The 21,989-nt window shown below is 51.0% G+C and overlaps 1 protein-coding gene across 6 annotated transcripts in view; it reads left to right on the top strand.

Moving 5' to 3' along the window:
• The window catches only part of bru3 (CUGBP Elav-like family member bruno 3), a 295,708-nt gene that overhangs the window by 31,640 nt on the left and 242,079 nt on the right, over positions 1 to 21,989 (top strand). The gene's annotated exons all lie outside the window — the stretch shown is intronic.

Raw genomic sequence — 21,989 nt, 5'->3', positions numbered from 1 at the left:
TGCCACGATGATCAGTTTGCTCACAATCCAATGGGCAGGTTGTGATGACGCTACAAGCCCACGTGAACTAGGTTGCCCACCTAGGTTGCTTCTCCGGAGAAAGGAGGGAGACAGGTTTGCCGCTTAGTCACCGGAGAAGTTTATGCAGTGGCCAAAGAGAGAGAGAGAGAGAGGGGGGGGGGGAAGAAAAAAGAAAGTGCGAAACATATGCTGTACTGGAGAGCTCCGTATTAATTTTGGCCACCTGAGGTTTTTTAACGTGCGCTGGCACCGCACAGCACACGCGGAATCGGCGAATAAAGAATGGTTCTGCAGATATATGAAAGATTCAGTCCCAGTAGCAACTGCTTACCGAGACAGAGAGGTCGCCTGCAGATTTTTGTACGACTTTCGGCATACCCGCCGCAGTCGCTCAGTGGTTAGAGCGCTCGGCTTACTGCGCCGGAGTACTAGGTTTCGAACCCGGCCGCTGCAGCCGTGTTTCGATGGAGGCGAAGCTCAAACGGCGCCCGTGTGCTGTGCCACGTCAGTGCACGTTAAAGATCCCCGTGTGGTCGAAAATATTCTGGAGCCGCCACTACAGCATCTCTTTCTCACTTTCTTCTTTCACTCCCCCCTTTATCCCTTCCCTTACGGCGCGGTTGATGTGCCCATCGAGATGTGACAGTTCCTATACTATTTCCTTTCTTCAAACAACACTCATTAATTTTGGGCATAGCTAGCACGTGACCTGCCATTAGAGCTTGCGCGGAGGGGGTGATAACGCCGTTCGGTTTGTACGGGACCACGGGGCCGACCGCAATTGTACGTGGCTTCAGGTCACTTGGCCACAGTTTATTAGCGTTTTGGCTCGCTACTGCATGCTCCCTCCCACTAGTCTTTGCATCTTCGTTTGACACATTAAGCGTGGCATGTAAACATGTATGGCGCCAGTCACTAATAAATGCGGATCCGCACGCGCGACCGAATCGCTGACGGTACCCGCATATTTTCTTACGCGGCATGACCTCAGTAATTCACTGAAACCGACGCGCATTTGCGGTTAGCACTCGCCGATAGCACGAGACTGGTGGCTCGTGGACGTTGGATAGTGGTAGCGAATCGACAGATTTGATGTGGCTGCTAATCTGGCAGCAAAGCTGCGTTCCTTTACGTTACGGGGACTGGCGTACTTTCTTCGCGTGGGCATTTTATACGCTTGGGAATACGTTCACTGCTCTTACAGGGCGAGCCAGGCGCGTAAACCACGACCGAGACTGCATGGTGTATACGAGGTCTGTTAGAAAAGTATCCGACCTTTGGCCGTTGAAAAAAATCTTGCATAACTGGAGCGTTGCAAACCTAGTCATCTTTAAAGTAGTCTACTTGGGACTCCACACACTTCTCCCAGCGGTGCTGCCATTGTGGGAAGTATTCCGAAAAGGCCCTTTTCGGAATGGAGTTTAGCTCAGCTGTCGTTGCAGCCATAATGTTCTTCCTTGTCTGAAATCGCGCTCCTTTCAATGGCCTTTTGATTTTGGGAACCAGCCAGAAATCGCAGGGGCCATATCAGGACAGTAAGGAGTCTGTTGAACTACAGGAGTCTGGTTTTTCACCAAAAAATCTGATTCGAGTGCGAGGAATGTGCAGGAGCATTGGCGCGATGGGTGCGCCAATTTCGTGTTGACCTCAGCTCCGGGTTCTTGCGCCGCACAGCATCACGTAGGCAACGGAGGACATCCCTGTAGTACTCTTTGGTCATTGTTTGACCCTGTAGAGTGCATACTCGTGGTCTGCCACACAGAGGGTGTCAAAGAAAGCAGTCAGCATCACTTTCACATTGCTGCGCAATTGGCGGGCCTTCTTAAGTCTTGGTGACGTGGAATGCTTCCACTCTGAAGACTGGGATCTGGTTTCCGGGTCGTACCTGTACACCCAAGACTCGTCACTAGTGATTATGATGTTGATGAAGTCGGGGTCACTGTTTGCGGAATCCAGCATGTCCTGTGAGACTTCAACACGAAGCTGCTTTTGCTCCACCGTGAGCAGCTTCGGCACGAATTTCGCCGCAACTCTCTCCATTGCCAAATCTTCGGTGATAATGGAATGTGCGGAGAAATTGCTCATGTCCACCTCTTCCTCAATTTCTCGGATAGTCACGCGACAGTCCCGCATCACCATAGCGTTCAGTTCGGCAATGACCTGGTCATTTTGGCATGTTGATGGCCGATTGGAGCGTGGCTCGTTCTCCACCGATGTGCGGCCATCTTTAAAACTATTGTAACACTGCTTAAACTGTGTGCTGCTCATAGCATCTTCACCGAAAGCCGTCTGAATATTTCGAATGGTTTCCACTCGACTGTCGCCAAGTTTATGGCAAAATTTGTTGCAGTAGCGCTGCTCCTTTCACTCCGCCATTTTCCTTGCAATAAAAAACCGACGAGAGCACTGCACACTGCCTCACTCAAACGCTGCTTCCCAGCGACTGACGCTATCGGCAGGCGGGAAAAAATTCATGCATGCGCATGAAGGTTCAAGGCCGCCTGATGCAAGCGCGCTTGTCTCATATCCGTCAGGTGTTCGCAAAAAAAAAATAAAGTCGGGTACTTTTCTAACAGACCTCGTATATCGTAGATTGGGTCTGCCCCGTCCGCGGCCTCGCCTGCTCTTCCCGTTCGTCGCGTGAATGCTTTCTGGTGGCGTGTCGAATCCTCGTGGCGCTACGGATTCGACCACGATCAACACACCACGACCCTCGCGTGAAAGCGTCTCGAAGCTGTAACGCACCGGCCTCCGAGTGCGCAGCGCTCCGTCCGCGAGCACAACAGGCACCGGATCCGCGTGTCCGGCGGCGGTGGCGGCAACCTGTGGACGGCGACGCATCGCAGGCGCCCTTTTCCGGACCGGCGCGCGGTCCCCATGGCAACCGCCTCTGCCATCGCGCGGCACGACAGCGTGCTGCGCGCCCTTCGTCGCTGGGCGTCCTTTTATGACGCGCTCGCTTCCCCCCATCGCCGGGCGACGGCCGGATCACGAGTCTCGCTTTTTTTTTCTCTTGCGCGCCGATGCTGCCCGAACACTTTAAGCTGCGCTGCCGCCGCTTCTTGCGCGCGTGTCTGCGCTGTGTGTTTTTCTTTCCGCTGCTCTGCCGTTTTTGGGGCGGCAGAGATAATCCCCGGGTTCTCGCTTCCGACATGCACGCTTGTCCCCCCCACACCCACCCGTCCGATGTAAGGCGCTTTAACGCGCTGCGAAAGCACATCAATCGTGCCCCGCATCGACGCTCTTTCGCGCCGCTTTCGCGTGTGTGAAACCCTTTACAAGTGCGATCCGTCTAACGAGGCTTTCGGGCTGATAGCATTTCCACTCTGGGATCTTCTTTTTTTTCTTGGCCAGTGAGGGTTGTCGTGCGGCGACGGTCGCTGTTTAAAAGCTATGAGGAAAGAGAGAGAGATGTTTTCCACGCGGTTTCTCGACGCAGTGCCGCCATCGTCAGGATGCCGAGCACATAGTACGGTGTTATTTTGGGCGTGAAATGCAAGCGAATGCTCTGCACGCCTTTTCCTATTGCGACGCCGTAATGGCAAATCTTAATGTGTCCGCGCTGTTAAGGCCTTCATACAACGCTCTGAGGACTGCCCTTACCACCGTCGTGCATACGCGTGCTTCTGTTTTGTATTTGTACCTATACCTCTGTACCAGCTGCTGCACTCTTATGCCAGAAAGGACAGAAAACACTCGAGGCGTAGCCCCATTGATACGTAACTTACCCGTACTGCGTCGCCGCAGCTATTAATGCCTCTTGTATAATAACTGCAGCGAAGAAACACGTTCACATGTGTTGCGACTGAAAGAAGGATGAAAAGGAAATTGCACGGGCCTGCCTACAGGCTCGAGCTGAGCCACAATCGCCACCACGTGCAGACTGATGAGTGTTGAAAAATATGAGAGAAAAGATTGAAAGAACAGACGCGCTTCGAAAAACCGCGTCCACCGAAGCGACGACGCTGGCTGTAACAGATACCCCCCCACATGCCAACACGTTAACATAGAGAAGAAACACACAACAAACAGAGGAACGCTGCACTCATAACTGGCTTTATTGGTAATAGGGCATGCTAATTATAAAGGTTTTTCGTGCCTGCGCGCCACAGAAACATACAACCACGTGCCGAAGTGAAGCCAGAAACATCTTTTTTTCCGAGAAAAGGTCAAATTCAGAGAGTAACAGCGAACGAATACCAGACACTGTCAACGTCCCTGCGAGCTAACTGTTCGGCCGATGAGGCTGAACGCTGCAGTTAGTCCTATTTCGCCCATTTTCTATCTCTGAGAGGACAGCACAGCGTCCCACCGAATCGTCTCTCGTCGTAATACCGCGTCGTGTGTCGGCTGAAAGCTAGAGAATGAATAACACGCCCACGCCCTCGCTACGAAGGGCTGTCAGCAACTGCGATCTGGCCTCGGCCCTGGCCACGTAGACGAGTCGGGGGTCGGGGCGGAATGCGCGCCTCTCCCGCGATGCCGCGCAGCCCTGCGCGCGGCGTCCGCTTCTTCTCCGGCCGAGCGTGCCGAAGGCGGCGCGCGTGGGCGGCACAAGGCGCTCCGTTCTTGTCCGCAGCGGCCGGCCGATGACCCTGCGGAGCTCCGCTCTCGGCGCCCAGACGCACTTGCGAGTGGTGGACCGCGTCCTGCTTGGCACATACAGGGTGTGTGGTTTATACGCGATCACAGGTGGGGGCCAGCCTCGATTTCCGGTTCACTGGAGCATCTACATCGCATAACTTGCAAATTATTAACGCTGTGGCATTACAATGCCCAAACTGATAGATGATACTTGTCTCGTGTCAAGCGCTTGTACCTGCCAGTAATGGCACGCCGCGTGTATGTGATACACTAGGGCACAGCGCGTAGTGCCCGTGTATGGATCTTCTGTTAGGATTAACGATGCTTCACTAAGGACCCTTAGTACGGCACAACGCTGTAAATGTTGATATTGTTACGACGAAGTGGAAGACGAAGTGGTCTCCTCCGTGAAAGGGATGAACGAAGTAGAAAAGGTTGATGGATCCCCCTGTTCGCCTTGGTTCTCCCTGCTAGGAACTATTCATTCTAGACCCATACCGCCTGTGAATAAATGTAAATAGTATTTCCCCGTACCAATATCGACGGCAAGTGAAAATTCAGGGCGTGTACAGTGTACATGAGCAGCATGAGGGCGGTCGCTAAGTTACCACTTAAGAACGAGATTCATTTTTGCTTTTAGACCGTCTTTAAAAGAGGCAATGAGAGGGTCATGCTTCAGACGAAAACTACTTCTAGCAAGTATGCTTGTCACTTATATTTGAGGAGTACTCGTTGACTACTTGCGAGCGAATGGTTTGTTTTGTATTGCTTCGGCTCTGTGCAAGGTCGCAAAGGCAGCAACAAAATATGGCGCATTTATCGTATGCAGCGTTTTTTTTAGCATTCAGTGCTTTTCGCTCCCGCTGTCGGCGCACGGGGGTGGCCTCGGCGCCAGAACGGATGTGAACACGAAGGCGAACCTAAACGAACTTTGGCGAAGCTTTGAGTCCGCCTGGTGCTAGATTCTGCGTGCTAGAGGCGCAAGCGCAGTCGCTGCGACTACCTCAGCGAAACTGGACTTCAATACTTTTAACATTCGATCTCCTTCATTCTATTCTCCCTTTCTCAACTTATGCATTATGGCACCCTTTTCGAGTGAAAAAATAAAATGTTCCAGCATTCTGTTAAGCACGTGGAAGCACAGTCTTCTCTTGTTCGGCACGTGGCTAGCGCTGGTCGCGCGGGTCGTCACACTTAAAAGGGCAAAGAAAGAAAGGTGGGTGCGCCGCCCCTCGTGAAGAAAAGCTAAAAGAAAGAGAAGTGCCTGCTGAGGGACGCTCCCCAAGACTCATGTTCGGCTTTAGGTATCGATGAGCAGTCCTAAATTACGGTATGGAGTGGAGGGCTCCGGAGTAATTTCGTAGATCCCCGAGTGAAAATTATTCAGGAGCCCTCCACTACGGCACCTCTTTCTTCCTTCTTTCACTTCCTCCTTTATCCCTTTCCTTACAGCGTGGTTCGGGTGTCCAACCGAGATATGCGAGACAATTACTACGCCATTTCCTTTCCCCAAAACTAATTTTCATTTTTTCTCCAGTGCATTTAATACTTGCGTCTACTCTAGACGACGAGATAGCGCGTGAATTTTTTTTATTGCTTCTTTTGTCCGAAGGTGGTTGGCCTTGTGCCTTTGTCCATCTGACTGGTGATTAGTTTGGTGCTTTAGCGGGCTCTGCTAGCGTGAACCCTTGTGCTGCATAAGGTTTAACCCCCAGTTAGGCGCCGTAGCATCGGTGGCATGTTTCATACTCAGGGGCCACGATGCATTTTTTTTTTTGGTGCCGTATGGGTCGCTGCTTCACCCCGGACAACGCCATAACTCCTTTGTTAGCGCCGTGATCTTACGAGCGCTCGTTTCTGCGTGGTTATGTGTTTTGTGGCTTGTATGTCACCGATTAGGGAGCACCAACTCTCCTCAGCGTCTACCTTGACCTGGATCAGCTATTGCGCATGCGCAAGGACCAGAAGCTGTGCGCTGTTTCCCTTTAGAGGGGAAGAGCATGGTATGGTGCCTCTGGGGACAATAGCATCGTACGGTACCATTGCTCGTGGAAAGTAAACGACAATAGAGACAGCGAAGCTCGAGCAAGCGCGGCCTGATATCGAAGACAGATGGGATTACTATCGTTTGTAGCAGATACTTTTAGACCGAACACAAGAGGAGAGAAAAACAATAGGAGAGGAGGCTCGCACTTCTTTTTCCCAAAGGAAGGCTACGCCCACTCGCATGAAGCGGGCATCGGACAAAAGGAAAATAAAATGCGCCGCACACACCACACGCCGAGAGGAAACAAAAGCTGGCAGCGAACGAACGGTCAAGGCGCGTTTTCGCTGGAAACTCGAGCACTGCTCCGTGGCTCTCGCGTGGGCCGCCCCGGTGCTGCCTGTTCTGGCTTCTCTTCCTGTCGCGCGCTGTTTGCCCTCTCGTGAATCCTGCCTCGGCCCGGTGTCTCCGTCTCGGCTTGCGGGCAGACAATGGCAAGCAGAAGGGGCCCCGCGAGGGTTCGCTCGAAAATTGCGGTAAATTGACGCCGCCGCCAGCAAGAGGCGCCGGGGCGATTTCGGGGGGAAACAGCGTCGTCGTCCTCGTGGCGGCGTCGCGCTGCCCTCCTCCTGAATAATGCGCTCGGATTGAAATTTTATGCGGCTCCGGTGGCGGCGAGCGACGGAGGCGAGAACCCCGCGACGGGGTCTGCACTCCGCGTCTCCCGTCTCGCGTTACGCGCAGGGGGTGCCTGCAGAGGGAGGAGACAGTGGGGACTCTGCTGACTGCTGTATTCTTAAAAAGGTGGGAACCGCAAGCGTGAAACGAGTCTGGATCGATAGGTTACCTTTGCGGTATATGAAATAAGTTTATTTCGCTCACACAAAATGCAGACCATATTAAGAGAGGGAAACTAGCCTGAGCTTCAAGTGCCAGTGGTGGCTCACTGCGAGTGATGGCGGTTTTACGGCCCGCAAATTGATAGGGTGCGCCTCTTGAATTGTTACCTTGAGAAAAGGATGATCAAAGGCACGAAAAGAAGGTATTTGAATGATCGGAGTGAGTTTCTAGAATGGTGCATGAACAATGAAAAACAGGAAACAAAAGGCTTGAAAGCAGCGAAAGCAGTGAAACAATGGAGCGTTCTTTCCATACGTGGCTGGCTCACTTACGAAGCTCCGGTACGTGACGTCGAGCTTGATGTTCCGAAGCTAGTTTAAATTAAATTTACGTCTTCCAGATGAGTATACGATTCGGGATTGTTTGCCTGAAAAAAAAAAGGTGTTTAACAACAACTAAAAGCTCAGCCGCACGTTTCTGGGATTAAAGGGAATACATTCATTCCTCCCTGGAGGAAACAAAGAGGTACAGGGTCGTCCAAAAGTTCCCAGGCCACAGGGTCTGCTTTAGAGCGCTATAGTTGGGCAGCTACGACACCCCTGGAGCCAAAAATCTCTGTAGAGGATAGTAGAAGTACTATTCTCACCTCTGAGAACCTCGATGTCTTTGATGCTATCGTAAGTGGCAGTATACGCCGCTTGAAAGCAGACCCTGTGGCCTGGGAACTTTTGACGGACCCTGTACCAGCGACAGACTTAAGTGTTCAATTTAGTGTATTAGTGTATTTATTTAGCATAAAGCATGAAATACAAACACGCAACTTCAGGGACCTAACAAAATTTGTTTAAGAGTCCCGACCTGGAATTGAATATTGAGCGATTTAATTCGCACGCCGTTGCAACTGCTTCTTTGCTAATAAAAATGGGAAGCGTTCATTCTCAAGTGTAACATTAAAGTCGCGTTTAAAGTTGAGAGAGGGCTTCTTCTTTAGGAGCACCTCTGTCTTTGCAACTGTCCTTACCGAAACCGCTGTGGCTTTTGAATTGGTGGCACCTGAAAGGAAAAGTAGTGTTTAGTACAATTCTGTACGATCCGGTAGCATTTTGACAAGAATATTAAGACAGGGTATCGCTTTTCTTCATTACACTGAAATTTTGTCTGTGTGTCAGGCTTAACCCTCCTTTATCACTGTTTGAAAACGTTTTAAAAGTTTTATTAGTTCTGCGAAGTTAAGCGAATGTTTTATGTTACAGCTCTTTCATTCAGCAATTCTGATGGCTGCAAACTCGTGGTAATCCACGATTTTCCCAAATCTGTTGCTTCTGTTAATTCGTTCTCTCATTTCTGTACTGTGTCTATGTTAATTTTAGTTCGCTGTTGACGCGGCAAACGTGCGCGTAGTCTTTTGGGAGAGAAATTTGACCAGTGAGCAGAGTGACCGGGCTTTACCACGGCTTGGGTGTCAGCTACGCCATGCTCTGTGAGAATTCTTCCCACTCATTCAGCATGGCGAGTGCAGATATCGCCTTCAAAGCAGCTAAAAATAGACGGCGGTCCTTCGCGGCCAGGTACAGGGGGCTCCGAAGTCGCTGTCTGCGGTAGCCGACTGAACGAGCCGAGACTCAGCGGGGGTGTCGGGTGTCCCGCCCGCCCTCCTGTATCTCGCCGTATACCGTCGAACGGCGCGGGGACAATGCGTCCTGCTTCCACCGAAACCCACTCTCGTTGATTGAGCTGCCGAGCGCGCGCAAAGGAATGCGCGCCGCGTATACGGGCTCAGTTGGTGGCCGCCGGCTGAGGACCATCCATCTCCCGAGGCCGCCGCCACCGTCGCGTCCTGAAGGAAGAGCGGGTAGAAGTGCGCGCCGATAGGTGTACGATATATCACCGAGGGGGCCGCTATCGCTTACGGGGAAGGGCCCCCTTGTTTGCGCCGACGGTGGTTACCGTGCCGTTAACGCTAAGGCTGGGCTTCCGGCGTAGACGCCCGGGCTCCCGACGCTTCGGGAAAAGCGTTCCTCCCGCAAAGGCACTCTCGCGCAGGAGGAAGAGGACGGGCGAAGCCGCGCGCACCTGAGCTCTGCGGGCTTTTTCTCATCCGAGCAGCGGCTTCGATCCTCGGCGCGCGCCAAAGTCCCCCGGCAATCGAGAGATGGACTGGCAGATAGACGCCCGCGCGGGACCGACGCCCGCGTCTCCGAACCATTCATCCGGGGGCGTCATTTTTCTTGCGCGCCGCGTATATAGCCCCGCCTTCTCTCTTATTTCGCGGCAGCAACAGCCTCGCCGCCACCCCCTCCTCTTTCTCCGTTGGCCCGCGCGGGCGGATGTTCCGCATCCCGGCTCCATCCTCCCCCGGCCCTCGTTAAAAGTTTTAAGCCCGCGGCTTCTCTTCGGATGATGAGGCCGCGCCCCGTCTACCGTGCCGCCGCTGCCCCGCGGTTCCTTTCCAGCGCGCCTTCCTTTCTCTGGCGGCGGCCAATTTGGCTCCGCGGCCTAGCGCGCGCGCTGCTCTCTGAATGCCCCGGCGGAACCGGCCCCTCACTCCTCTCGGACCCTCTCCTGCCCATTTCCGTCCTCGGGCAGCGCCCGCAAGGAAACCTGCGCAGTCAACCGAGCGCCGAGAAACCGAGCGCGAAGAAAGAACCGCGCGCACCGGCTGCGGCGAGCGAGTTCAGGCCGGACCCGGCGCCGTCCGAGGCCGATCGTCAGAGCGACCAATGAGACGGGCTCTGCCGCCGCGCTCTTTTACTCCCTCCTTTCCTTCAACCTTTTTCTCCATTTCGGGGATAAGTAGCCTCTCTTGTTCCCTTTTTCAGAGCGGTAGATTCAGCTTATTAAATGCTGGCCGCTGTCAGCTGTGTTGGATGTGCAGCGCACGTGATTCTCTGCGTACTTATTCTGTAGGTCACGGTCTACTTGCCCCATTGCGGTTCCTGTACACCGTGCTGAAATAAACCAGAACGGGATTCACACTACTCCTAGACCACGGAGTATACTGCCGCGCGTAATGCGCGACAGATTGATGTGTTTGTTGTGTTCTGAGTTTATAAAACAATAATGTTAATAATAAAAAGTCTTCATGAAACAGCACACCAGTTTTCCGCGTCATCAGTGAAAGGGAGTCAGGACCATGAGCTGTGGGTTCAGTGGGTCACTTGAAAATTAGCTTCATAAGTGTAAAATAACCAAGATTAGACGCTGTTCAGGACGTCTGAAAATGCTATTTCTATAAGCAGATATTTTCTTCCCCTCTTATCAATAAAAAGATATCCATTCTAAAAACAGAAGTTTGCTCCATATAAAGGCTTCGTGTTGCGCAAATTTCGAGAAATATTAATCTGCTTGTCAGATATATTTACGTCCCCTATTAGATACAGCTGAATAGAACCTCAGCATTTGTGTTGAGGCTCTTGCACGAGACGAAACCTTCTTTCGTTGCTTTTCACGCTGCTGGTTCTCCGTCAAATTGCAGTTTGGGCTTTTTGGCAGTACTTAGTTTCAATACGGCAAAGCTACCTTCGCGGTCGCGACTCGTGGAGATTAGAGTTTATTGTATACCGTATACGTACCCTATTTACCAAAAGTAACCAGGGTGCATGGCTTGCTTCTTACTATGCACATATACTGACCGAGTGGTAAAGTATGTCATGTGGGTTCCAACGTTCCTAAGGTGCATGTTGGGCGTGAGAAACCGCAGAGAAGCTTGAGGGGAAATCCTACCGTGTCCGGTTGAATTTCGGCCACCTGAGGTCTTTAACACGGACTGACATCGCACACCGCACGGGTACTTCTGCATCTCGCCTCTTGAGAAATGTGACTTCCGTGGTTGGGATTCGACCGCGCGACCTTATACTCGACAGCCGAAAGTCGTATGCACGGACCCTCCACAGCGGGGGCACCTGGAGTGTATTGCATCCGTCGTCATGAAGCGCGAGTTTAAGCACCATCGAGACGGGTAACTTCTATCTGATTCGGTTATGTACTCATGGAAACGCAAGAAATAGAGTGCAGAGAATATATAGGCCTTTGAAGGCAAGGTAAATCGTTTTATAGAGTCGGTCAGACGAAGGCAGCATAAGGCCGTAAAAGCGATTTGAATCGCAGAATCCTCACACGCTCTTTTTTTTTTTTTTCATAGAGTGCGCATAGATGCGGAAAACGAAAAGATTGGAGATGCGTACAGATGCATGCGGTAGTGGTCTGCTAGATTTAAAACAACTTTATTACAGTGGATGAGCCAGGGACAATTAAAAATGGAATATATTCAAGAGAACGCCCTGTTGTCGTGGCCTGAGCTGGAACTTCGTGTACATTGCATGGATGTGCAAAATAAAATTCGCGTAAAAGCAAAAGCCGGAGTAATGAAGGAACGTTAAAGATATGGCAGTGCATCTAGAACACTTTGAAAACTGGTGCAAGAAAGCGAACACACGCGAACCTTGTTGCGGACTATATAGTGACTTACGGTGCGTGACTTCATTCTGCCGGGTGAAATTTAATGGAGACGTTATTGAAAACCTTTTGATATCATACAGACATACAGCAATGCAATACAGAGTAGTAAAAATGCAGTGTCACCAGATAATATGTGAGTGACTTTTTTTACTTTTTTATGCCCCTTTGTGTCCAGCCAGAATACGAAATCAGCCCTGCATTACAGCCATGCATGCCCTCATGCGGTAATCCCTGTTTTTGAACAGCGTGCTGTAGGATACCATGCATGAAATTTGCTTCTGATCCGCCCTCACGCTTCTGTGCACTGTTGCTTGAGTGGCCAGTATATTTTTTCCCCGCGCCTTTCGTTTCTCTTGTTCTCTTGCTGCTGGGTTTTATTTGCGCCGATTATTCCTTCACCGGGAACACTTTTCGTCGTGGGTGCGAACAGCTTTATTTGTGTACATTTGTAACATTCACTGGAGATCAGAGAGGTTACGCAGACTGTCGCGTCACAGCAGTGCTTTATTTTGCAAGTTTTCGTTTCCCTTTTACTTCGGTCGCTGAGCGATCGGAGAAACACTTGGTCCCCTGTCATTGAATGTTATTGAAGCTCAGGTAGCATGGTCGTGCCGGAGAGTGGATGAGGAAGGTCGGAGACGACGTTTAACGGAAAGACAAGAAGAAGAACTTTATCCAAGTGAATTTACATATATACAAAAAGCAACTGGGAGAACGTCTCAGTAAGAGAGTCTCGAAAACAAGGAGCAAAGCTACATGACGATGAGCTCAGATGCTCAGGAGCTACTCGGCCGTCCAAGGCGCCGAGTTTTATATCCTTTCCTTTCCCTGGGCTCCCTAGATGGGGGCCGGGCTTGTGGAGGAAAGAGTGTCCTGAAAGTTCACTGTGGCACTCGTCACACACTCTCTCAATAGGGAACACGTCCCCGTCACGTGTTGGGAGAGAGAGAAGGATGCCATCTGCGTCGCGCAGATTCTGGAAGGTTCTCGAAGAGCGTTCCCGCGCTTTTCATGTGGTCGCACGTGCGCGGGTCGCTGACCACTTCTTCCTGGAAGACGGTTGCCGCTGTCAACTTGATGACTGGACCCGGCTGGCACCCGGGCCCCTTGGAATGTCTAGTACTGCCGAACGTGGCAGCTAACTTCTTTCTGTACTGCAGAGCTGGCTGGCCAGATGCGGGGTGGATGACTGACGCCGCTTCCGTGGCCAATTCAGGCGTTGACCCCGCGTGCCTTTCGTGACTCATCGGCATTCCGCTGCTACCACGCCGATTTTTTTCTCACGAAGGAGGCGAAACGTAACAATGTGTTAATTTAGATAGGCCCGTACAAAATGCGTGTCCTGTGAGCGTTATCAGTTATATGAAGGAGCTGATTTTCTCGCGTTCAGCTTTCCTCGTCCTTTAGTCGTCACTCAACAATAATTCAGCTCGTGAGCGCAACAATCAACTAATCGGCGAATCAGTGAATAAGTCAATAAATTTATTACAACAAACAGCACAAAAAACACTAAGACGAAAAGAAGGACGCACGAAGAGCGCTGACTCTCATCTAACTTCATTCACCTTGAAAAAGAATTCTTAAACGCATGATCGGCTGAAGTTGCATCAGAAATGAAAACAAAAAGCTTACGAACACACAACAATAACTAACAGTGAAATTAATTTATGTCGAGGAAGGCAACTTCATCATCTGGGAGAAATATGGTAGGTTTGCAGATGCATGTGTTCCGGTTTTTTGCGATGTGATACGTTCCCACTATCTCCCGTGTTGTCTTATCCGAGCGTTTGTGCAACACTCTTGTGATGCTGAATCTTGGCGAGCACCCCTCGCACGCAAGAAAGAGGGCTGCGACGCGTGAATCCGGGTGTCTGTTTTCGGCATTTTTTTTGTTCGTGCTCGCGAAGACGTGTATTCAGACATTGTCCTGTCTGCCTTATGTACTTGGCGCCACCTGACAAATCTATCCGATATACGACACCTTCGGTGCGCTCAACAAATGGTTCGTCATGGTGAACAGTGCAGCCGTTATGAGCACCATGATTCGGCGTCTCGACTTTGAAATGCACGGATGGCCAGATACAGGCCAGTTTCATGGGGGCGGGTAAAAACGCATTCATCTGATACCTCCTCGCCACAGTTTTGAGATCATGTGAGCGGAGGCGAAGATACCTAATGAATTAACTTGTTTCCATTTTCTCTATTGTGTTGCTTGATAGTTTGCGAAGTGCATCATTTTTACTTCTTTAACCACTTCGGAGATGCGTGCTAACAGTTGTTGCGGGTATGCTGCTTTCTTTAATCTGCTGACCTGGGTTTCGAATCTACCATATTTCTCACAGAGGATGAAGTTGCATTCCTCGACAAAAGCTGCTTTCACTGTGCACTGTTAGTTATTGTTGCATATTGGTCAACCTTTTGTTTCCCTTCCTTATGTGATTTCCGCCGGTTACACAACTAAGAACTGTTTTTGATTTTGATGCCTGATCTAGTTAGTTGAGAGTCAGCACTGGTCATGTGGGCTTCCTCTCGTCTTTGTGTTTTTTGCGCTGTTTGTTATAATGGACCACGATCAACTCGCCAAACTCACTCTGCTTCTATAATAAATTTCACCTATAACTTGCTGGTTCATTACACAATCGCTATTTTACTTTTCAAAATCCAGAGAGCCTAGTGGAGGACCCAAGCTGGGTTTCGGCCACTTGAGATTCTTAACTTGCAGCATAATCTCAATATGCAAGCGTTTCTTTTTTTTTTTTCATTTTACAAAGATTAAAATGCCACCGCTGCCGATGGGAACTCGCGGTCTCGTTCTCGGTAGCAAAATGCCGTAGCTATAGAGCCACCGCAGCGAGTCAATTTCAAGAAATGCATAGCTGCTTAAGAAGGGCGGCTGCGGCTCGAAAAATCTTTTCAGCGACTTGCTCCAACTAGCTTTCGACTTTCGATTTGCTTCTAAGCTTCGATTGGCTTGGCGAAAATACCTTCGTACTCAGACTGCGCAGCGACTTAAGAGCCACTTGTCTGTGCGCATTTTACAGTGCCGTGACTTTTTTTTTTAACATTCCCATCTGTGCTGCTCGAATCCTCTAATTCGGTTTGCGCTTGCGTCACATTCTTTTCTACAATGTTGGTCAAAAGTCCCCTAAACTCTTACTCTTACTCTTCTTGGCGTAAACTCTTCAACGGCCACCTGCTCACTTATGGTCACGTGACCACTGCCGCTACACATTCCAGATCGCCTTTCGTGCTCTTTCCGTGACACGCTGTCGCCTGAAACAAAACCTTGCGAGCGGAGATCGCCCACCAACAACAGGTTGTGGCCATTCGGTAACCTGGAGGTTTGCACGTTGATTGGCTCCTCCTCTCCGGTGGCGAGCTTATCTTGGGGCAGCATGTGCCACTCACTGTCTGCTGCTGCTAGGCGAAACGTGCCACTCCTGCCTCTCGGCACTGGCCTGAGAAGGGCTGCGCTGAAGAGCCAGGACGAGAGGGACCGGTAGGAAAGCACGGCACTTCCTACCCGTTGTATTGCCGTCACCTAACCACGGGGTCACGAACGGAAAACAAACTAACCACGCCGTCGTGCTAACTGCTAAAAAACAAGTCTCGAGTTACACGGCGTACATGCGCCGCCGTGTTTCGAATCGGCTCGGGCGACTTCGCCAGAAGTTCGGCTATTCGCGTCGTACTGGCATCCTTCCTTTACTTGCTGGCACGCTAACACTCTTTTTTTTGTGCGTGTTTTTTTGATAACATGATCGATGCCCCAGTGACATCCGTAGGAAGCCGGTTTACTGTCCCGTTCTTGGTCTTGCATTTGAGTTAGCCACCTGCTAAGAGATGTGGGACATACGCGTACGCTTATAAGACATAAGACCAGATTTCTGTAGGGGGCGCTCTGATAAGCTGTTGAGCCCTCAATTCAGACACATTTATAAATTTATTATTTCTTACTTTTTGCATGTCGCGCAGAAATCTGCGAGTTTTCCTAATCAGTATCACTGCAGGTCCGGAAGCTGAGATGCTCCCTTGCGCAGCTCGCCTCCCCGCTAGGATGCTGTTTGGTCTCGTGGTGGTCGTTGATATCTCTGGAGAACCGGAGTCTTCTCTCGCCGCTCCCGAATCTCGGCCACCCTTCTCCTCCGCGCCTGCACGCGGTGTTGAGGTGCCGCACTTTCCTCCTCGACAGCCACGCAAACCTCGTTGGCCGCCGGTGCCCTGCTAAGTGGTTTACTGCGGGCAGCGATGCCGCCGAGAACGCGCTTCTCTGCGCCCGTTCCCCGCAGACGCCCGGAATAACGCCGCTGGCCCTCCTCCGCGAGCTGTGTTCGCGGTATCTGTCACATCGTGCGACCGAAGCTCGGCGTGTGTCGCCCTCAGCGGCGCTCGCGGTGCGGAGACGAGGGCGACGCGTCTGCTGGCAGCGTGCTTGCCAAATCTGCCGCCAGCGTCTTTCTAGTGGAGGCAGCGAATCGGACAGCTGGCCATCACGTTCTCCCACTCCGTTCCCCGGCTGTGGGTGGCTCGCGCGAAAGCTCGTGGGTGAGTGGGGGAACCGCTACGCAAGCCTCCTTCACCGCGAAGCAGTAGTTTCCATACGGCAGGAGTGGTGGTGGTGGCGGTGGTGATGTAAATTAGCCTTACAGGCGCCCACAAGGATTAGCCTTACAGGCACACACGCAAGCGCGCGTGCGCACGCATGATTATAGAAGAAACCGCGTTGTATAAACAAGGCCAATCTTGCGCCATTTATAGTAAACCAATAGAGGCAAGAGATAAAGGCTTGTGAATGATATACTTGATAAGAAAGGTGGGCACTTAAGAACAAGAGGCCTAATAAACCATCTGGAATGACTGTACTTACCGCACTTTATGAAATTATAATACAACAGCACTTTCACAGTCACTTGTTTATTCAACTCATTTTGTCGTCAGAACAGAGACGAGAAAGTGCGAGTTCGCTTCTGTAAGCACCTGATGAGCGCAACGAAGCAGACAGCGACGAGTAAGGGCCTCAGGCTCATGCTAGATTCTTGCTAAACATTCCTTAGCCAGGTCGAAGTAAAATTCTATTATATGTAGACATGCTTTAAGCCGAGAAGTCTCTCGCGCACGCGCTTTACGTTGTGTAATGCACGTCACACTGGCGTAGTGGGTTCTGTGAAAAAGGAGACATCTCCTCGGGTCCAGCAGTATGCCTTTCTGCGGCAATCGACCTTGCAAAATAAAGTGGTGTACAGCATTTGGTTCTGGTTCTTTCGTTGTGGTCCTGGGCATATCCAGACTTCTGTAGGTTATTTTTTTTTTATTAGTTTACTTCGACTGGGTAATTGCACGCAGCATGGGCCACGGGACGGTTCGTATAAAAATTTCCCGCTTTACGCGTCACTGGTAAGGGTCGATGCAGGCATCTAGACAACCAAGACCAACTTACGGGTCGACGCATCACCACGGCGTTGAGATTCTGCTGTGTACTTACCAACTCAGGGGCGTTGTTATTCGTGCGTCAGCAAGCCGGCCATATTTATGAGGAGCCTCGACCCATGAGCCCAGACATGATGCAACAGGATGGCCTTTGAGAGGTTCGCCTCTCTGTAGCCCTACCTTATAGCCGTGTGATCACGTCAAAAAGAAGTAAGTTTTCCATAAATGCAAACACCAGTGTTCCGCTCAGCTAATACAGTGGGCGTGATCTTTCGCCTGCCCGTTGATCTCGTCTACTAGTACCGTCCAAAGTAAAACTCGTTAAGAAAGGAAGGTAGTGCAATGAATACACGAGGAATAAAACCGTTTAGATGACGTTGCTTACAAAAAAAGAATAAACAAACATACAAACAAGTCTTACCGGTGCTGTAGTTCATGTGTCGCTGCTCTCTAACGTTGCGTATAGAGAAACGTTGCAAAAGTCGTCACTGCTAATGATTTGAAACGTCAGAGAGTAAAGCTTGTGTGTTGGTGCATAGGTGACCGGATGCTCTTTAGGCGATGGCTATAGCCCCAATACATGGTCATTCTTTCCGTGATTGCGTTGTCATTGATTCCTTCTCTTTCCTTTTACGTCCTTATTGCGGCAAGTGTCGCTGCAAGCGACTGCTGACAGCGTCGAGCATTGGTTGCCTTATCCTAAGAAATTTCGGCGCGTGTTCGCTGCCGCCATGTGGCACTACTCAGTGGTGAATGATACTAAGGAGCAATACCATCGTGACTCTTGGCATTTGGATGGTTTTTGAGCATCGGGTCGTTGTTTTCTTTCTCATCGGCTGTAAGTGAAGGGAGTAGGTGAAGCCAGGGAGGCAGGTAGTGAGAGAACGAGGCGATGGAGTGTGCGATGTTAACGTTTTACATCGTGTGACAGGCATTCATGCGCCCCGCTGAGTTCCATGACCGTTTCTGTACATATGCATTGTGGCGACGCACAGTTCAAATGCCTTACAGCTTCACTTTCAAGCTCTCTACTGCTGAACCATGCAATAATGGTCCAGCAAGCGCTATCACCTTTGTCGCTGACATATTGCGCATAATTGCATACTCGCGGTCATGTGGCGTGTGATGGAAGGAAACTTAACTAAGGTCTTGTCCCGAATCGTCATGCGTGTTCCATCCGCAGGGCCTCGCGCATTGTGAAGGCATTCAACCTCTGCGTCGTTTCTCCTGACCCCTCCGAAGAGCCACGTGAGGAACACTCCCGTGTTGCGTGCGAGGAGGCACCCTCGACGGAGCCCGTCCTGGCGCGGACGCCTGTTGTCGGAGTGAAAAACTCCCCTTGTCGCCTCTTTCTCTTTTAATACCGGCGCGCGCGGGAAGCTCTAATGATTCCGACTGGGCGCGCCACAAGCTCTTTGCGGAGAAGACCCGTCGAGCGCTGCATCCTCTCTCGGCCGCGCTCGAGCTCCATCGTCATCAACATCCGACGAGACACACACGCGTGCCTTCGGCCTCCGACGCATCGATCGTGTCCCGCTCTCTCCCCTTCCCCCACCTGCCACGCTTTGCAGTCGCACTGTGTTTATTCGCGCATTTGCTTTTGCCCTGGCTGTTCTTCGCTCGTTTTTCGACTTCCCTCCCCTTGTCGGTCTCCTATTTCTTTCCCTCTCACATTACTCTTTCTTTTTTCCTGTGCTTTCGCGTGCGTGCGCGCTCTGATTCCCGGGTGTCTCCCCAGGCGTCCGTGATGCTCTTCAGCCGCGTAGGGAGGGGGACAGTGCCGAGGCACGCGCCGGCTCCCAGCGCCCCGCCCGCCTCTCCGGTGCAGATACCGCATGCAAACCGGGGCTCCGCTCGGAGCGCGTCCACCCACCCGAGGAGCCGTGAGTCATCAGCAGGCGTCGTGCGCGCCGCAGGAGAAGAGCGCGCGCTCCCTCCTCCTCCTCCTGTCCGCGTGGCACGAGAGCGCTGTCCCGCCATTCCTGCGAGAGCATCTTTCTCGGCCGATGCCTCTTGCTTCTTGTGTTTCTTAATCTTCGTTCTCAGTCTCGCCAGAGTTCCCGCATTTCTTCTTTTTTTTTTTTTGCGTCCCGGCGCCTGGGCCCCTTGACGAAAGCGACGACGACGGTCCTGCGCGGTGTCGGTGATGTTTCGACCCTGGGGCGTGTTTTCGGCGTGCTCTGTCAGCTGGTCATCGCCGCGAAAGAGCTCCCTCGCTTTTTGCCCTGCTGCCACATCCGCCGTGGCTCTGCTTCTTTTCAGAATGCGGCCTCTGCGAACTGTTTCGCTACTTTTCGCTCAAGGTTGACTCTTCCACGAGGCAGCTATATTCGTTTGCTCTCATTAGGGCGGTAAACAGGGCGAGTTGGTAGTGATCCACGGGGAAAGCATCGCCACGAACACGACCAGTGTAGACCTAGAAGGCTGGACTTGGTTTTCTTTGGCTGGTTTTATCCTCTGCTTTTTTTCTTCCTTTTTCTTTCACGTGTTCATGGAGGAAGTTCTCGTTGGAGCGCCTAATGAAAAATATGCCAACGGCGCGTATCATGCAACACAACCACGTAAAATGAATTGCAGTCGAAGTTGTTTCGAAGCAGCCTTAGCTTCATGAGGCGGCTCACGACTGCTCTTTCTCTTCTTTGGCTTTATAGTCTGTTGTGTTGCTGTCGCGTTGAACGTTAAAGAGGCATCATTTATAAGGATGATACAAGTGGAGGTCTCGCGCTTTTTGGTAGTACTCCGTGCTGCATCTTGCCCATACCAAAATATGACAGCGAAAAAACTTCTTTATCAAGGTCACTGAAAAAATACTGAGAAACGATGTCAGAATGAAGCAACTTTGGCTTTGCATGGAAGCACCACAAACGCAACTGCAAACACAACAACCCGCGGCGCATCAACGAAGTGCTCTTTTGTTTTAAGAAGGCCTGAGCACTGAAATATTCACGCAACTGAATTCGGTATCCGAAGTAGCCCGGCTGTGTTCTGGGAATGAAAATAACTCAGTTGTAAGGATGCAGTATGAAGCATAAGGATATGGCAGTGGCAAGCGTTTATGGCATTTTTGTCTGTGAACAGGCTTTAGGACACTCCTATCGCTGTTCTAAATGTTGCCGTCTTCGAATCCGCTAAATACGATCTCTAGGGAGGCCTTTTCGCATAGCACCATGTGCATATCAGCTCTCATTTCTAGCCAGCCTGCATTTGCGACTGTCATGTATTGTGACACCAGCGTCATTTACAACAGCAAGCGCTCACTACTTGTTGAGGCTCCACCGCTTGTGCTCTCTGGATGATCGGCAATGTTAGCTGCGATTTGTCGTTTGAAAGGACAGAGGACAACTCCGGGCTATTGGCACTTGGATGACGGAAATGAAATTCTCTTCCCTGCGCATCGTACTTCTAGAAATTGCACGCCGCACTTCTCGAACCGGTTTATGCAACGCGGCGGAATTCTTCGCATCGCAGCTCATTCCTTATCTCATCGGGCGTCTGCTCCGCCATCATATAGGCATATCGGGTCACGGCTGGGAATCCCGTTGTCAGGCAACGCTTCATACTCGTGCAGTCCGTACGAACACGGACGAGTTGAGGTATCGATTCATGAGAGATGCCTCGCTCGTAGCCGTGATCCATGTGGCACAAATTTATGGCATATTTTTGAAGAAAGGGGGGGGGGGGGGGTAACCTGCATCGCGAAGGAAGGCCCACTTTGGAACATGGTGCGAAATTACCCTTAACGAAAAGGCTGCTTACGTTTATCACCTGACATTGAAGTGTTCGACGACACGATGAGATGTACCAGGGGCTTTGGATAACTCGGAAAGCAGCTGTCTGCTTTCATGCCTCGCCAAAATCATTCTGCGCGTGTGGTATGCTTATTAGCAGTCGTGAATTCTACTCTGTATAGAGCCACCGTGTTGCTCAAGTCCTGGCAAGCACTCGTCTCTGAGCGCACGTTCACGAACCGTTGTCCTTCGCGCTCTCGCCCAGCCTTGAATGAAGTTTCTTGTTCGATGAGTAAAATCGCAGGCAGGAAATTCAGAGATGAGCCACTTCTCAAATTATGAGGTTGGCACATTGCACTGCGGCGTGTGACCGTGATATACGCTGCAGGAGATTGCGTAGCGGATTCACGGCACATTGTTCACGCGTACTTAAATGGGGCGACATTTGCAGGAATTGAGCAGCTTTTAGCTTCTGCTAAGCAGTATTATTTTGCAAGCAAAATGAGGAAAAGGTGGCGCACTCCGACCGTCCTCTTGACTGAAGAAATCTCAATACCGAGTGATGCGTGTTAGCCTGCGGGATAGCATCGATTAATATCGAGGTTCCTCTTAACGGCTGGTGGTGGGTGCTGAAGTATAGTGGCGCGAACCGCAGCGTAGAATTAGGGCAATTCTAGTATGCTATGGTGTAGAACAATACCTTGCACTCTAGTACATTGCAGCTGACTAGCGTAGGCTATCAGCTGGAATTATAACGCTAATGAACCTTTATCTGGTTTTTGTATCTATGGACCTGGATTACTAGAAATTTAGCCTGTTGATGGGCACACACTTCGTGGTGAGATTTGTGTAGAAACTTGCATTACATTTGTTGCGTGGTGTATCTTTACGTGAAAAGGCGAAATTTTGTTTTCCGTTCGTAAGCGGATTGCACGTTTCATTCCGGT

Source organism: Amblyomma mixtum, chromosome 6 (genome assembly GCF_055824585.1).
Source record: "Amblyomma mixtum isolate Tamu chromosome 6, ASM5582458v1, whole genome shotgun sequence".
Classification (NCBI taxonomy): Eukaryota; Metazoa; Arthropoda; class Arachnida; order Ixodida; family Ixodidae; genus Amblyomma; species Amblyomma mixtum.
The sequence above is the reverse complement of the archived record's forward strand: the minus strand, read 5'-3'. Positions and strand labels throughout refer to the sequence as shown.